This window comes from Bos grunniens, chromosome X, assembly GCF_055505025.1.
Source record: "Bos grunniens cultivar Pamir isolate PY7600 chromosome X, Bosgru_T2T1.0, whole genome shotgun sequence".
Classification (NCBI taxonomy): Eukaryota; Metazoa; Chordata; class Mammalia; order Artiodactyla; family Bovidae; genus Bos; species Bos grunniens.
The window spans coordinates 20,284,507-20,303,737 of NC_141194.1; the positions used below are offsets into that span (position 1 = coordinate 20,284,507).

General features: G+C 39.3%; 1 pseudogene; it reads right to left on the minus strand.

Moving 5' to 3' along the window:
* Window positions 1-18,187: 18,187 nt before the first annotated feature.
* LOC147339899 (ferritin light chain pseudogene) lies at window positions 18,188-18,806 on the minus strand (annotated as a pseudogene).
* Window positions 18,807-19,231: the final 425 nt, after the last annotated feature.

Below are 19,231 nucleotides of genomic sequence, written 5' to 3' on the forward strand. Positions count from 1 at the left end.
CAAAACAGAAAGCCCAGAGATAAATCCATGCACCTATGGACACCTTATTTTTGACAAAGGAGGCAAGACTATACAATGGAGAAAAGACAATCTCGTTGACAAGTGGTGCTAGGAAAACTGGACAACCACTTGTAAAAGAATGAACCTAGAACACTTTCTAACACCATACACCAAAATAAACTCAAAATGGATTAAAGATCTAAACATAAGACCAGAAACTATAAAACTCCTAGAGGAAAACATAGGCAAAGCACTCTCTAACATAAATCACAGCAGGATCCTCTATGACCCACCCCAAGAGTAATGGAAATAAAAGCAAAAATAAACAAATGGGACCTAATTAAACTTAAAAGCTTTTGCACAATGAAGGAAAGTATAAGCAAGGTGAAAACACAGCCTTCAGAATGGGAGAAGCAGCCTGCCAGGCTCCTCCGTCCATGGGATTTTCCAGGCAAGAGTACTGGAGTGGGTTGCCATTGCCTTCTCCAAATAGCCAACAAAGCAACGGACAAAGAATTAATCTCAAAAATACAGAAGCAGCTCCTGCAGCTCAATTCCAGAAAAATAAACGACCCAATCAAAAAATGGGCCAAATAACTAAACAGACATTGCTCTGAAGAAGTCATACAGATGCCTAACAAACACATGAAAAGATGTTCAACATCACTCATTATCAAAGAAATACAAATCAAAACCACAATGAGGTACCATTTCACACCAGTCAGAATGGCTGCGATCCAAAATTCTACAAGCAATAAATGCTGGAGAGGGTGTGGAGAAAAGGGTACCCTCTTAAACTGTTGGTAAGAATGCAAACTAGTACAGCCACTATGGAGAACAGTGTGGAGATTCCTTAAAAAACTGGAAATAGAACTGCCTTATGACCCAGCAATCCCACTGCTGGGCATACACTCTGAAGAAACCAGAACTGAAAGAGATACGTGTACCCCAATGTTCATCGCAGCACTGTTTATAATAGCCAGGACATGTAAGCAACCTAGATGTCCATCAGCAGATGAATGGATAAGAAAGCAGTGGTACATATACACAATGGAATATTACTCAGCCATTAAAAAAGAATACATTTGAATCACTTCTAATGAGGTGGATGAAACTGGAGCCTATTATACAGAGTGAAGTAAGCCAGAAAGAAAAACGCCAATACAGTATACTAACGCATATAGATGGAACTTAGAGAGACGGTAATGATAACCCTGTATGCGAGACAGCAAAAGAGACACAGATGTATAGAAGAGTCTTTTGGATTCTGTGGGAGAAGGCAAGGGTGGAATGATTTGAGAGAATAGCATTGAAACATATATATTATCATATGTGAAACAGATCGCCAGTCCAGGTTCAATGCATGAGACAGGGTGCTCAGGGCTGGTGCAGTGGGACGACCCAGAGGGATGGGATGGGGACAGAAGTGGGAGGGGGGTTCAGAATGGGGAACACATATACACCCATGCTGATTCACGTCAATGTATGGCAAAACCACTACAGTATTGTAAAGTAATTAGCCTCCAATTAAAATAAATAAATTTTAAGAAAAATTGTAAAAACTTGGCTACAATTTACCTATCTAATAACAGAGAACTGGCTTAGTAAATTTAGTGCATCCTGAAAGAGATGGGAATACCAGACCACCTGACCTGCCTCTTGAGAAATCTGTATGCAGGTCAGGAAGCAACAGTTAGAACTGGACATGGAACAACAGACTGGTTCCAAATAGGAAAAGGAGTACGTCAAGGCTGCATATTGTCACCCTGCTTATTTAATTTATATGCAGAGTACCTCATGAGAAATGCTAGGCTGGAAGAAGCACAAGATGGAATCAAGATTGCTGGGAGAAATATCAATAACCTCAGATATGCAGATGACACCACCCTTATTGCAGAAAGTGAAGAGGAACTAAAAAGCCTCTTGATGAAAGTGAAAGAGGAGAGTGAAAAAGCTGGCTTAAAGCTCAACATTCAGAAAATGAAAATCATGGCATCCGGTCCCACCACTTCATGGGAAATAGATGGGGAAGCAGTGGAAACAGTGTCAGACTTTATTTTTGGGGGCTCCAAAATCACTGCAGATGGTGACTGCAGCCACGAAATTAAAAGACGCTTACTTCTTGGAAGGAAAGTTATGACCAACCTAGATAGCATATTCAAAAGCAGAGACATTACTTTGCCAACAAAGGTCTGTCTAGTCAAGGCTATGGTTTTTTCAGTGGTCATGTATGGATGTGAGAGTTGGACTGTGAAGAAAGCTGAGCGCCGAACAATTGATGCTTTTGAACTGTGGTGTTGGAGAAGACCCTTGAGAGTCCCTTGGACTGCAAGGAGATCCAACCAGTCCATTCTGAAGGAGATCAGCCCTGGGATTTCTTTGGAAGGAATGATGCTAAAGCTGAAACTCCAATACTTTGGCCACCTCATGCGAAGAGCTGACTCATTGGAAAAGACTCTGATGCTGGGAGGGATTGGGGGCAGGAAGAAAAGGGGACGACAGAGGGTGAGATGGCTGGATGGCATCACCGACTCGATGGACGTGAATTTGAGTGAACTCCGGGAGTTGGTGATGGACAAGGAGGCCTGGCGTGCTGTGATTCATGGGGTGGCAAAGAGTCGGACACGACTGAGCGAGTGAACTGAACTATGATAAAATATTTTGCAGCCACTAAAAGTGAATTTTAGAAGATTATTTAATTACATAAAATCAACAGTGTAGGTTTAAAAATATATGCAATATGATCTGGATTTTGTAAAAAAAAAACACTATATAGATATAATTTACACATGTTTTTAAAACATTTAAAATGTTAAAATTCTAATGTTATATCATGGAGGGAGCTTATAAGTAATTTTTATTTTCTTCATTGTCCTTCTGTTTTTTTCAGAGTCTTCAGTGAATATGTATGTTAATTTTATAATCATATAAATAAATGTAATTTTAAAAGGAAGGATGAGAAGAAAGGAGGGAGGGAGCAAGTGAGAGGAAGAGTGAACACAGACTCTAGTAAAGAACAGATCTGAATTTGAAACCAGACTCCACCTCATAGCTCTTAGATAATGAACAAACTAAGAACTTCTTTAAACCTAAGTTGTCTCATCTGTAAAAACAAGACTAAGAATTACTTTAAAAGGTAATTATGAAGGTTTAATATGGTCATATATGAGTTTTTCCAAACTTCTGAAGGACACTGATCATTTCAAATGCTCAAATACAATATTTCCTTTGAAAATTCAGAATGCATATTTGGATATTAAAGATTCTACCAAGCCTCCCTTAAATAAACCAGTTGAATTTCATTTAGTCTAGCCTTTCCTGAATTCATCTGACCATGAAAATATATTTTACAGAATATCTATGAACCAACTTAATGGACACACTCCAGTACCCTGAATTCAATGGCTGCTTAGGTAGTTTTTGTCCTTTTTTTCCATCTATAAAGGACTAAGACTGGATTCTTATGATGCCAGAAATAGTGAACTAGATTGGCTAGAAGACAGCTTGTAATTAAGAACCTAAAAGAATAATGAACTTAAAGAGGAGAAGTCGGACTGGAAGTAACACAGACAAATGCTACCACAAATTGTTTCCCAACACAGCAATGAGGCATTTCATAGCTGAAAGGAAAAAAGAATGATGTCATCCCATATTAACATAAAATCATGATTTCCGATACTAAATGTAATGTGTAATCAAAAAATGAAGTTTACATGTGAATAATATGTTGATTAATCTTATTACATGCCAAGATCCTTACAGATAAAAGCAGGCCAATTTCAATTTATGGTTTCATAATGCATCAGCATTGTCTAGGGGCCTGTCCAATAGGAGATAGCAAGATCCATCTTCAATATAATTAATTTGTTTACATATAAGTTGAATAATCACATCCTACAGATATTCTTTAGGGGTCAGCATGAAAACTTCCCAGAAGAAATTAAGAAATAACACATGATAAAACCAACACTGATATGGGAAACACCATAAAAATTCAAAAGCATTTTAAGTTTACACCGTCATTATCTTTAACTTAGTACAACTAATATAATGAATGAATAACTGAAGAAGGTAAAAGGTGCTTTGCATAAGATTCATAAATGGTAGAGGGAAATAAATACTCTCTCAAAATATCTTATAACCCTGTACATTAGAAAAGTTACCATATGCTAACTGGTATTGAGCAAGTGGTGGATAAAGGGGAAACCTTCTAAGAATTTGTAAAGATTACCAGCAGACTTGCAGCCCAGATTTTACATCTGCAGTTCTGAGCCTTGGATGCTCACTGAAAATACTGGAGTGGGTAGCTTTTTCCTTCTCCAGCAGATCTTCCCGACCCAGGAATTGAACCAGGGTCTCCTGCATTGCAGGCAGATTTTTTACCAACTGAGCTATCAGGGAAGCCCACTGAAATCACTGAGTAGCTTTAAAAAGTGATGCCTGGATTCTACTTCTGCAGATTCTGGTTTAAATGGTCTACATAGTTCAGCTTGGACACAAGGATTTTTTTAAGTTCCATCAGACAATTTTACACACAGCCAAGCTGGAAAACCACTGTTTGGAAGAAGGCACATTGTTCCTGGGACTTCCCAGGTATCTCAGAGGTAAAGAATCTGCCTGCCAATGCAGGAGACCAGGGTTCAGTCCCTAGGTTGGAAAGATGCCCTGGAGAAGGGAGTGGCAACCCCCTCCAGTACTCTTGCCTGAGCAACACCCTGGACAGAGAAGCCTGGCAGGCTACAGTCCATGGGATCACAAAAGAGTCTGACACAACTGAGCAACTAAACAACAACAACATTCCTATGTCGCAAAGAAGTCCCATACCTTTTTCAAGAACAATGACCACTACACAGACAAAATTAAGAAAGCCCCAAGAATGTGAGATATTTCTTATTCTTAATTAAGAAGAAGAAATAAGAAACTGTATAAACAGACCTCAAAGACTTTGAATATAGAAATGAATTCTGACACAGACCTGAAACAACTACGCTTACTAAGTTTAATGAAATACAACACAAACCTGAAATAACTTTACTGGAAACCACAAAAGGTTTCCAAGGAGATTTGAAAATGCAGCCAAAGAACTTATAGAAATGACAACTAAAATTTAAAATTTAAAACTCAATGGATTAGTTTAACAGCAGATTACACATATAGCAAAAGAGAAAGCTGATAAAAAGAAATACAGTTCAAAAGAATCCAAAATTCAGCACAGAAATACAGAAACAGAAAAATTAATCAAAGCATTTAAGAGACTCTATGTGGAGTGTGCCTGGTGGCTCAGATAGTAAAGAGTCTGCCAGAGAGTTCCAGAAAAACATCTATTTCTGCTTTATTGACTATGCCAAAGCCTTTGACTGTGTGGATCACAAGAAACTGTGGAAAATTCTGAAAGAGATGGGCATACCAGACCACCTGACCTGCCTCTTGAGAAATTTGTATGCAGGTCAGGAAGCAACAGTTAGAACTGGACATGGAACAACAGACTGGTTCCAAGTATATTGTCACCCTGCTTATTTAACTTATATGCAGAGCACATCATGAGAAACACTGGGCTGGAAGAAGCACAAGCTGGAATTAAGATTGCTGGGAGAAATATCAATAACCTCAGATATGCAGATGACACCACCCTTATGGCAGAAAGTGAACAGGAACCAAAAAGCCTCTTGATGAAAGTGAAAGTGGAGAGTGAAAAAGTTGGCTTAAAACTCAACATTCAGAAAACGAAGATCATGGCATCTGGCCCTATCACTTCATGGGAAATAGATGGGGAAGCAGTGGAAACAGTGTCAGACTTTATTTTTGGGGGCTCCAAAATCACTGCAGATGGTGACTGCAGCCATGAAATTAAAAGACGCTTACTCCTTGGAAGAAAAGTTATGACCAACCTAGATAGCATATTCAAAAGCAGAGACATTACTTTGCCAACAAAGGTCCGTCTAGTCAAGGCTATGGTTTTTCCAGTGGGCATGTATGGATGTGAGAGTTGGACTGTGAAGAAGGCTGAGTGCCGAAGAATTGATGCTTTTGAACTGTGGTGTTGGAGAAGACTCTTGAGAGTCCCTTGGACTCCAAGGAGACTCAACCAGTCCATTCTGAAGGAGATCAGCCCTGGGGTTTCTTTGGAAGGAATGATGCTAAAGCTGAAACTCCAGTACTTTGGCCACCTCATGGGAAGAGTTGACTCATTGGAAAAGACTCTGATGCTGGGAGGGATTGGGGGCAGGAGGAGAAGGGGACGACAGAGGATGAGATGGCTGGATGGCATCACTGACTTGATGGATGTGAGTCTGAGTGAACTCTGGGAGTTGGTGATGGACAGGGAGGCCTGGCGTGCTGCAATTCATGGGGTGGCAAAGAGTCGGACACGACTGAGCAACTGAACTGAACTGAACTGAACTGCCTGCAATGCAGGAGACCCAGGTTTGATCCCTGGGACAGAACGATCCCCTGGAGAAGGAAATGGCAACCCACTGCAGTATTCTTGCCAAGAAAATCCCATGGGCAGAGGAGCCTAGTGGGCTACAGTCCATGGGGTTGCAAAGAGTCAGACACGACTGAGCAACTAACACTTTCACTTCACTTTAATGTGGAATGTAGAGTGAAAAGGTTTCAGATATATCAAACCTCTGAATATCTAAAACAGAATAACATGTATCACCAGTATTAATATTTACATGATCTGTAACATCATGCCTTAACTCAAACCTCCATTTCCATACACTTAAGTTTAAAAGAGCACACGTCCATAAAATTCAGAGGTTTGCATAAACTGTCATTTTTTGAGAGGACAGTGTGATTTTCCAAGACTAACATTTTATGAGACTTCATCTTTGGTTTATTCTTACCATCTCTGCAATTCCACAGGAGGTGTTTACACATATATCTTTTGACCTTGATTTTATCAACTACTAATTTTAATGTTCATGTATCAGTTGCCATGTGTAAAGCAGCGACGAGCTTTAATTTTCTGTATTTCATAGCTGGGTAGCCTCCATTCTTTCCTTAGAAATAGACAAAATATTTTGAGTCTATGAGATTTACAAGTGCATCTAAAATTTTGCCAAGTTCCAAATAATGGCAGTGTAACTATAAGTACACTCTCTTTTAGCTCGTCATCATTTATAATTAACAGTTTTCTCTAAATCAGTGATTTTTTGAGCTGCAGATTAAGACCTATTAGTGAATTCTAAAACTGATTTAGCATATCAAAAGCAGCATTTTAAAAGAATTAAACCAGAACAGAAAAAGAAAGTATCTTACTTAAGAGTAAGAATTGTTTCTTAAAATTTATTTTCATGTGTATAAGTTATTTACATATATAATGTATATTTATTTCATATATACCATCTCTATATATACATAAATGAACATATATGTTTGAGTGTACAAAGTTAAAATATAAAATTATTTTTTTAACTGTAGGTCGTGGTCAAAAAGTTTCAAAGCCACCAGTGTGAAATAATCTCACAGGTACGCCACACAGCAAAATATACATATAATTCCTACCCTGCTGCTGCTGCTGCTGCTAAGTCGCTTCAGTCGTGCCCGACTCTGTGCGACCCCATAGACGGCAGCCCACCAGGCTCCCCTGTCCCTGGGATTCTCCAGGCAAGAACACTGGAGTGGGTTGCCGTTTCCTTCTCTGCTGCATGAAAGTGAAAAGCGAAAGTGAAGCTGTTCGGTCGTGTCTGACTCTTAGCGACCCCATGGACTGCAGCCTATCGGGCTCCTCCATCCATGGGATTTTCCAGGCAAAAGTACTGGAGAATTCCTACCCTAAAATATTTCAAAGAACCTTGAGAGAGCAAGTGTATTAATCTCAGCTCTGTTTTAAAACAGGCATCTCAAAAAGCTTAAGATTGCCAACAATGAACATGTATTTTTTGCTTATATCATATGTTGTCACCCACAAGTGTGCTGTTACAATTCCACATGTGATTTCAATTCTGGGGTCCAGACTGCAGGAGACGCCCCTACTTAAGACATATGCACTTTAATGGCAGAGAGAACAAGCAAGAGTGATGGATGTGTTTGATGCTCAGATGTGGCACACATCACGTCCACTCACAGTCCACTAAACTAGATTATATCACGTGTCCGAGCCCAGAGTCAATGTGGTAGTATTATAAAGTCTGCCTTCAAGGTGCCACAGCAACTCAAATGGCAACAAGCAAAGACAAACTTCTCATCAGTAAGGGAGCTAGTATTTGGGAACAATCATACAATCTATCAGAGCAACCCACTTCTCTCCTTTCCCTAATCCCTTTGTATGATAAAGGAAAAGAGAGTATTTCTTGTCCTCAAGGCAGGAAAGAGGCCAAGGTCATGGCTTATGTGAGTTGTGGCATGGTAGCTTCCTCTGGATTCTGGTCAGGTATGTCTCACTTAATTGGGGTTATTATCCTACAAATTGACTAGGATTTTGAAATATAGAATAGGACAAATCCTCATGTACAGGAAAAAATCACCAAGACACCATATAATGAAGACAACAATTACCTAGAAATCAAGAAAATTTCATAAGTGAAAAAACTGTTACCAAAAAAGGGGTTAAGACTGATCTTCTTCCAAAGGGCACCAATGTATTTATATAAACCAAGGGCAGATAACACTAATAACACCATGAGAGACTGGATTTTTTTATGGTATATGTTAAAAGTACTCATTATCTGTTCTGTTCTCTTGTGGAAGTTTATATAAGTAAATGTTATTATAATTTTCTTAAAATCAAACTACTGAAGATTATGCATTCCAGTGTTTCTTCCTTAACTCAAAAATAGTTTAGAATTCCAGTCACAAATTGAAGAAACAGCCAATAATAAAATTCATGAATGCTTATGACTCTCTGGGAACCAAACCTTTAAAAGAGTGACAAATCAGGTATTCATAAGTGAACATTATTTTAAAATTTCCAACTAGTATGAATCATTTCAAGCCAAATTATAGTAGAAATGCCCTATCCATATTAAATCCTAAACTATGCACTTAAATGGCCAATAATTTATTCTTTGAGAGAACATGAACAAGACCCCAATCAATTTACATGAGACAGTCCAAGCAAACACAAAACTGCTGCCAAGTTCCAACTGTTCCATCCTGATAATTTTGTAAAAAAAAAAAAAATATTCAGTGGAAACTAAGATGGTTGTTTATGTAATTTCAGTTCAGTTCAGTCACACAGTCATGTCCAACTCTTTGCCACCCCATGGACTGCAGCACGCCAGGCTTCCCTGTCCATCACCAACTTCCAGAGCCTACTCAAACTCACGTCCATTGCGTCGGTGAGCCATCCAACCATCTCATCCTCTGGGTTCCCCTTCTCCTCCCACCTTCAATCTTTCCCAGCATCAGGGTCTTTTCAAATGAGTTGGTTCTTTGCATCGGGTGACCAGAGTATTGGAGTTTCAGCTTCAGCATCAGTCCTTCCAATGAGTATTCAGGACTGATTCCTTTAGGATTGACTGGTTGGATCTCCTTGCAATCCAAGGGACTCTCAAGAGTCTTCTCCAATACCACAGTTCAAAAGCATCAATTCTTTGGCACTCAGCTTTCTTTATAGTCCGACTCACATCCATACATGACTACTGGAAAACCCATAGCTTTGACTAGATGGACCTTTGTTGGCAAAGTAGTATCTCTCCTTTTTAATATGCTGTCTAGGTTGGTCATAGCTTTTCTTCCAAGGAGCAAGTGTCTTTTAATTTCATGGCTGCAGTCACCATCTGCAGTGATTTTGGAACCCCCAAAAATAAAGTCTGTCACTGTTTCCACTGTTTCCGCATCTATTTGCCATGAAGTGATGGGACCAGATGCCTTGATCTTAGTTTTCTGAATGTTGAGTTTTAAGCCAACTTCTGCATTTTCCTCTTTCAGTTTCATCAAGAGGCTCTTTAGTTCTTCTTTGCTTTCTGCCATTTAAGGATGGTGGCATCTGAGTATCTGAGGTTATTGATATTTCTCCCAGCAATCTTGATTCCAGCCTGTGCTTCATCCAGCCCAGCATTTCACATGATGTACTCTGCATATAAGTTAAATAAGCAGGGTGACGATATACAGCCTTGACGTACTCCTTTTCCTATTTGGAACCAGTCTGTTGTTCCATGTCCAGTTCTAACTGTTGCTTCTTGACCTGCATACAGATTTCTCAAGAGGCAGGTCAGGTGGTCTGGTATTCCCATCTCTTTAAGAATTTTCCAGTTTGTTGTGATCCACATAGTCAAAAGCTTTGGCGTAGTCAGTAAAGCAAAAATATAAGTTTTTCCAGAACTCTCTTGCTTTTTTGTAACTTAGCTATAAATAAAATTATAGTGTGTATGTGTGTGAACTCTAGGCCACATGGTACCTCTTCTGGAACACCTTTGGGCAATACACAAGCACATATCTCTATGTAGCAATGCTGCTGCTGCTAAGTCGCTTCAGTCATGTCTGACTCTGTGCAACCCCATAAATGGCAGCCCACCAGGCTCCCCCTGGGATTCTCCAGGCAAGAGTACTGGAGTGGGTTGCTATTTCCTTATCCACTATGTAGCAATAGTCCTGCACAAAAACTATCCTTACAGTCTTCAGTGGTCTCTATGTTATTTATCAAATGGAATTAACAATCATTCAATGCACACTTCATCCCCAAGTGAACCCTCACCTCAGCAGTCAGAACCTAAAAGGAAAGCCTGAGAAGGGACCACGTGGCACTTTATCTTGCTTTGGCCGAAGGGAGACTTTCATTGATTATATGACATGTCACTCTCATTTCACTGAGACATCAAGGGAGGTAAGTGTGAAGGAAGTCCCTCCAAACATCTCGAAGGAGGCCATGCCAAGAGTGACCTAAAATCTGGGTAGAACACAAGATGTAATGTCACTATTTTCACATAAGGTGACTAAAACAGCTATTGATGGTGACAGCACCCAAATACTATAGTCACGAGGTAAAGAAGAAAAGGGGCTTCCCAAAGTACCACTGAGACTTGGAATGTTAAAACTGAAGGAAAAATAAGAGTTATTTAATTTGACCCTTTCATTTGACATATAATGAAGCAGATTTAAAGCATTTTAATGACTCTTCCAAGGTCACCCCAGTTAATTTTTTTATGACAATTGAAGTTGAACCTATGTCTCACAATTCACAGCTCACTGCTCTTTCCACTACAACTCTGAAACTCCAGCTGCAGCACTGATTTCTCAACAAGGAAGCACAATTATAGCTAGGATATTAGTGAATAATATTTAATGACAGTGGGCTTCCCTCATAGCTCAGTCGGTAAAGAATCTGCCTGCAATTCAGGAGACCCAGGTTTGATTCCTGGGTTATGAAGATCCCCTGGAGAAGGAAATGGCAATCCACTCTGGTATTCTTGCCTGAAAAATCCCATGGATAGAGGAGTCTGGCAGGCTATAGTCCATGGGGTCACAAGAGTCAGACATGACTTAGCGACTAAACCACCACTATTTAATGACAGGGAAAAAGCAACTTTCTTGTGTGATAGAAATATTCTTTATTTGATTGGGATGCAACACATGTATATATTTGTATACTCACTGAATGTAAGATGTGTACATTTCACCATAAATTATTTTATTATTAAAATAAAATATATAATAAAAAGAATTTATGAGATGCCAAAAATTATTTAATGATATAAATACGCACAGGATATAGCTAAGCTTCTGTGGGGCTTCCCTTATAGCTCAGTTGGTAAAGAATCTGCCTGCAATGCAGGAGACCCCGGTTCAATTCCTGGGTTGGGAAGATCCCCCAGAGAAGGGAAAGTCTACCCACTCCAGTATTCTAGCCTGGAGAATTCCATGGACTATACAGTCCATGGGGTCGCAAAGAGTTGGACACAACTAAGCGACCTTCCCTTTCACTTTACCTTATCCTAGGTCATGAAGAAATCAGAACCTGAGGTAAGGATTAAGATATTAAACTTTATTTGGGAGGTGTAACTTGGGCAGTAAGAGTGAAGAAAAAAGGGCTAAGGTAAGGAACAAGATAAGGAAAAATGCAAAACATGCAATATGGTGCATTACTTAGCATGATTACTGCTTCATAAGGAACCATGAAGAGACACAGTAATACACACAGCAGATGTATTCGCTCAGCAGACCACACTCTAGAAACTTTGCTAGAAGGACCCATATGTACTTCAGAGCACTCCAGAGGATAAAAAAGAGGGGGAAATTGATCTAACTAGTTCCTTCTTATCTCTTATTTCCTACTCCTATTGCACACATTCCCCAATAACACTAGGCTTCCCTGGTGGCTCAGATGGTAAATCTGCGTGCAATGTGAAGGCCCAGGTTCGATCCCTGGGTTGGAAAGATCCCATGGCAAAGAGAAAGGCAACCCACTCCAATATTCTTGCCTGGAGAATTCTATAAACAGAGGAGCCTGGCAGGCTACAGTCCATGGGATCACAGAGTCAGGAACGACTGAGTGACTATCACTTTCACTTTCCCAGTAACACCAAATGGCCCCTAGGCAGCTGTTCAAGAAACCAGATCCCAGGATTCCCTGGCGGTCCAGTGGTTAAGATTCTGTGCTTCCACTACAAGGGGCACAGGCTGGATCCCTGGCCACAGAACTAAAATCCAGAATGCCACATGGCCAAAAAAAAAAACAAAGAAAAAAAGAAACCATATGCCACAACCCACAGGTGATATTTCTTCTCACTTTAAATTTGGAGGGTAACTCAGTGCAGATGGGACACTATCCAAATGGTATGGTACACAGGTTTGTAAACACATAGATTAATAAGTAGGCTACAGAATAATATGCAAACTATTATCCTATTTTTATTAAATAAATAAATCTAGGAGAATATATTCCAAAATATTAAAAATAATCATCTCTAGGGTGGTGAAGTTAACACTGATTGCCTTTCCACTTTGGTCTTCTCTGTATTTCCTCAGTTTTCCACCCTCCAAATCTAATACTCATGTCTCCACAGTGTTCCATTTACTCCCACCTTACTACCTTCAATCCTTCATGCCATGATGATGTTTTTAAGCCTACAGAGGAAAGTTACTTGGGATTTAGTCACTAAACTCAGAATGCACAGCAAATATTGCATACAGTAAATATTACTTTTGAAAAATCTCTTAAATTACTCATAATAGTTTACTGCCTATAACAAATGGTATGTTGTGTACTACTCATAAACTGAGTTTGAGGCCCTCTCAAATTTGAGAACTTCTGAGCTTTATGGAAGAAAAAATAAAAAATGTATGTGCAGTTGTCTAGACAGGCAAACTATACTGCAGTCAAGATAAAGCTCTCAGTCTGGGTGCCCATATGGTTCCCTTCCTCCCTTCAGTCAAGCTTCCACTCAGGTATGATCTCCTGATATACAGGGTGGTTTGTGGGGGGAAGATGAGAAAAAGAGAGAGAGTACTCAGAACTGGAAGATTCCAGAGAAGAGAGAGCAAAATGATCAAGACAGGTATGAAAAGGAAGAGATTTCCAACACATTGGTATTCCTGTTCTGTTCGAATTATTAAATAAAACCCATTGAAAATTATCACAATCTACCATTTGAAAATGCAATTTACTTAATGTTTGTATATGCATTGAAATAAAAGAATATATTAACAATGAAAGTAATGGAACCCTCACAAATGTCTCTTTGCTTACTACCACATCTGAAATGGCAACTCACTCCAGTATTCTTGCCTGGAAAACCCCATGGACAGGGGAGCCTGGCGGTCTACAGTCCATGGTGTCGCAAAGAGTCAGACACAACTTCAACTAAACAAACAACAACAACAACATCTGAAATAGCAGCTCTTGGTGACCCCTATTCTTTTAATTTGTTTCATTTAGAGTAGAGCTCTTTTAACAGTCTGACAGCATATCAAATACATAGCTGCTAATCTGTTTGTTCAATGTCTCCCTAGTTAGAATATAAGTTCCATGAGGGCAGAGACTTTGTGTATTTTGTTCACTGCTGTATCCTCAGTGAGCTTAGAAGAATCGTGGCACATAACAGGTGCTCAAAAATTATTTGTTAAAAGTAACAACTAAATCCCTAACCTCCTTTAAGCCTCTATAATCTTAATATACATTCTCAAATGCGTTTAGTTTGTTGTGCTAAGGAAGATACCACACTGTTCCTTCCTCTTTTGCTTCAGACACAGGTATTAGCAAACTCGGGGCACTAATTGCCCAGCTTAAAATTGAATGGCACTAGGGCCATACTTCAAAGATTACACTCTACTTAATAAACCATTGTACAGATTTTGCATTTTTCATATTTCATTTCTAAATCACTGAGGTTTTATAGAATTATTACTATTTCTTACAAAATATTTTCTTATTTTCTCATTCTAGACTATTGAATTACAGTGGTTCTGTTTGACATACCTTCAATATTCCATATGAAACTTGATTTATGCCACTATTATCTCTGAGACTGGAAATTTAAGTTTATTGATATAAGACTTACAGGACACAATCTATCCAGTAAATTTAGTAGTACCTTTAAAACATTATGTTGTATTCTTCTGTAACCTGCTACAATCTGGTCTTAAAAATACATTTTACAAATATAAAGGCACTTAGTGAGTTTGACCCAACCCATATTTATATTTTGCTTTTTAAAAAATTTAATAAGCTCTTTTAAAACTATGAATAAGGGATGCTTCTGAGAAAGTGGAAGGATAAATAAACATTTTAATCTTCTTAATTCATACTTTATCTCATTCTAAAAACTATTTCATATAACTTATATATAGACTCTACAAGATGAAAAATATATAAGAACTCAAGGACAAGGAAAAATAAAGAAATAATGGTACTATGTGACCAGAGAAGTATCCTTTATACCTAGAAAGTGCAGAGCAGGAGCAGAGTATTAACAATTACACTTTATTTTTTCTCCCTGTCACTGTGACCAAATAAAATTTCTATACTATGAGAAAAGGGAACCAAAGTATTCAATTCTTCCTTAAAAAATTCAACTGAAGAAAGAAAAACAGGGAATTCCCAGGCAGTCCAGTGGTTAGGACTTAGCACTTTCACTATCATGGGCCCAGGTTCAATCCCGGGTTGGGAAACTAAGATCCCACAAGTCGCATGGCTTGGATTTAAAAAAAAGAAAAAAGAAAGAAAAACAATTAGAAAATGTCTGTTTTGTGTTTGAAATAGAAAAATTTCCTGATTAAGCTTGGCCCCCAGATTTCACTAATCAAAGTAGGCCCTACTGTCCTAAATGTCCTAATGGATAAACAAGATGTGATATATATACAATGGAATATTACTCAGCCATAAAAATGAATGAAATAATGCCATTTGCAGCAACACAGATGAACCTGGAGATTAATTATCATGCTAAGAGAAGTAAGTTAAACAGAGAAAGACAAATATCATATGATATCACTAACATGTGTAATCTAAAAAAAATGATACAAATGAACTTATTTATAAAGCAAAAACAGACTCACAGACATAGAAAACAAATTTATGGTTGTAAAAGCAGAAAGTGGGACAGGGGGGATAAGTTAGGAGTATCAGATTAACAGACACACACTACTTTATAAAAAATTGACAAACAAGGACCTACTCTATAGCACAGGGAACTATATTTAGTGTCTTGTAATAATCAATAATGGAAAAGAATATATATAACTGAATCAATTTTCTATACACCTGAAGCTAACAAAATATTGTAAATAAACTATACTTCAAAAAAAACATGAGTTCAGCATTCAAAGTAGGATTTCTATACCCTAGGAGGGACATATGACAACCTATCAACCCATGTAGAGTGAATGGAAACTATTAAGATTTTTACATTTACTATTTTATCATCCAGTTTTGGTTCTATAATGTTTATCTTACATATTTGAGACACTTCTTTTAAGTATATGTTCAAAGCACAAGAACATTTTTTAACAAAATTGGGATTAGACTATGTGTGTGTCTACATATATAACATCTGTCACTTACCTTTACTAAGACTCCATCATAAGCATTTTCTCATACATTAAATATTACTGGAAAAACTATATTTATTCATGCTATATTTATTGAATGTATTATATGGATGAACTATAAGTTTCATTAAACTGTAATCCTCAGTTGTTAGAAAACCAGATTGTTTCTAATATTAACTATTTCAAATGAAGTTGTGATGAACACCCTTGCACACAAATACCTTTTTTTCTAGAGGCAGAATTCCTGGGACAAAGGATATTAACATTTTTGACATTTATGATGTGGATATTGTGCAATTTTTACAAATACAAAAAATTCTAACGCACAAAAATAGTTACTGATGGTCACATTGACCTGTTCCCATCACATTTTAACAGCTGGGGCAATCATTTTCAATGTAATATCATTGTGCTAAAATATCAGTTCAGTTCAGTCGCTCAGTCGTGTCCAACTCTTTGCCACCCCATGAATCTCAGCACGCCAGGCCTCCCTGTCCATCACCAACTCCTGGAGTTCACTCAGACTCACGTCCATCGAGTCAGGGATGCCATCCAGCCATCTCATCCTCTGTCATCCCCTTCTCCTCCTGCCCCCAATCCCTCCCAGCATCAGAGTCTTTTCCAATGAGTCAACTCTTCGCATGAGGTGGCCAAAGTACTGGAGTTTCAGCATCATTCCCTCCAAAGAAATCCCAGGGCTGATCTCCTTTAGAATGGACTGGTTGGATCTCCTTGCAGTCCAAGGGACTCTCAAGAGTCTTCTCCAACACCACAGTTCAAAAGCATCAATTGATCAGCACTCAGCCTTCTTCACAGTCCAACTCTCACACCCATACATGACTACTGGAAAAACCATAGCCTTGACTAGATGGACCTTTGTTGGCAAAGTAATGTCTCTGCTTTTGAATATGCTATCTAGGTTGGTCATAGCTTTCCTTCCAAGGAGTAAGCATCTTTTAATTTCATAGCTGCAGTCACCATCTGCAGTGATTTTGGAGCCCAAAAAATAAAGTCTGACACTGTTTCCACTGCTTCCCCATCTATTTCCCATGAAGTGATGGGACCAGATGTCATGATCCTCGTTTTCTGAATGTTGAGTTTTAAGCCAACTTTTTCACTCTCCACTCTCACTTTGATCAAGAGGCTTTTTATTTCCTCTTCACTTTCTACCATAAGGGTGGTGTCATCTGCATATCTGAGGTTATTGATATTTCTCCCAGCAATCTTGATTCCAGCTTGTGCTTCTTCCAGCCCAGCGTTTCTCATGATGTACTCTGCATAGAAGTTAAACAAGCAGGGTGACGATATACAGCCTTGATGTACTCCTTTTCCTATTTGGAACCAGTCTGTTGTTCCATGTCCAGTTCTAACTGTTGCTTCCTGACCTGCATACAGATTTCTCAAGAGGCAGGTCAGGTGGTCTGGTATGCCCATCTCTTTCAGAATTTTCCACAGTTTATTGTGATCCACAGTCAAAGGCTTTGGCATAGTCAATAAAGCAGAAATAGATGTTTTTCTGGAACTCTCTTGCTTTTTCCATGGAGGTTATGTGGTGGTCCAGTGGTTGTAAATCTGCCTGTCAATTCAGTGGTCATGGATTCAATCCCTGCTCTGGGAAGATCCCACATGCCATGGAGCAACTAAGTCCATGTGCCACAACTACTGAACCCATGTCTCTAGAATCCTCAAGCTACAACTACTGAGCCCACACACCATAACTACTGAAGCTCACGTGCCTAGAGCCTATGTTCTGCAACAAGAGAAGCTACCACAATGAGAAGCTCATGCACTGCAACTAGAGAGTACCTCCCACTTGCTGCAACTAGAGGAAGACTGCATATAGCAACAAAGAACCAGCACAGCCAAAATAAATAAATAAATCTTTTTTAAAAAAAATTTTAAATCTATTCCTCTGACCCTATATTTGTCTCTCCAAATTAATGCCATAATAAAAGATGTCCTCTTAGAAAAATAAACATATTTATGTCGAGCCTCTGTTGTTTGCTGGGGAGAAGCAATGAACAAGGAATACATAAGCTTTCAATTAGATACTCCTTTAATGCTGTGAGCTGTCACTAATCCCTTCCTCTAAAAACACTGTGGAAAGCAACTACAGAGCTTAAAAGTCCTGGGAAAACACCAAGATTCTATCACAACCATGTCACAGGTAGCCATCACATTGCCATCTTGATCTTTGTTTTATTGTTGGTTTGTTACAAAAGGCTTTACTGTTTCCATTTGGTCCAAGGCTTTGGAGAGGGCTTCAGGGCGTCAAAAAGCTGCCTCATGGTTGCAGAGAGGGGCTTCAGGCAGAAGCCCTAACACCAGAGGGGCCCCTCAAAGGCCACTGGACTCAGGAGGCTCCTGGTCATGCTTGCAGATGAGCCTTTCCAAAAGAGACTCGCCCAGCTCCATCTGGGGTCCAGCCAGCCTGCAGAGGTTGGTCAGGTGGTCATCCATCTTCCTGATGAGTTTCATCTCCTCATCTAGGAAGTGGCTCTCCAGGAAGTCACAGATGTGGGAGTCTGTGAGGGCAGAATCCAGGCCATGTAGATCCAAAAAGGCCTGGTTCAGGCTCTTCTGCATGAGAAGGGTAACTTCCATAGCATCCTAGATTTTACCCCACTCATCTTGAGATGCTTCTTCATGTCCAGGCACAGCCACTGCACTGGTTTTGCATTTTCATGCAATGCTCTGCACCCTTGCACTTCTCCTTGGCCAATCCACAGAGAAAGTGCCCCCATCAGCATTCCAGAGCTGTGAAAACAGAAGCCCAGAGAGACGTAGGTGCAAGGCCCACAGATGCACGGTGACCAGGAGGTGGACAGGGCCTCCACCTCAGCAGAATCATTCTGATGAAACTGGGAGCTCATGGTTGATTGGTAATAAGGAGTTTAGCTCAAAAATGGTGTTGGTACTCCTGGTGATTGCAGACAGTTAAGTGGCTGATTCAGAAGGCTGTGACTGGGAAAAAAGGTTGAAGGGTGGTCAAAGGCTGGAGCAAGGGGAGTTCCTAGGTCTATTCAGTTCAAACACTGCTGAAGTAAGAGACAAATCTGCAGGACCACCAAGCACACTGTGCCCATCTTGTTCTTTGAATAAGACGAACTGGAAGTTACAGCACAAAGCTTGAGAAAAGTTATAACTATTCTTTTACTTTTTTCTCTAATTATGCCAAGGTGCAGTCCAGGTCATCATCTGGCCAGTAGATGTTATGGACAGCAAATGAGAGGACATTTAAAATAAGAAGTTTTAATAATCATTATGAAATATGACATACCTTGAAGATTCAGGCTGC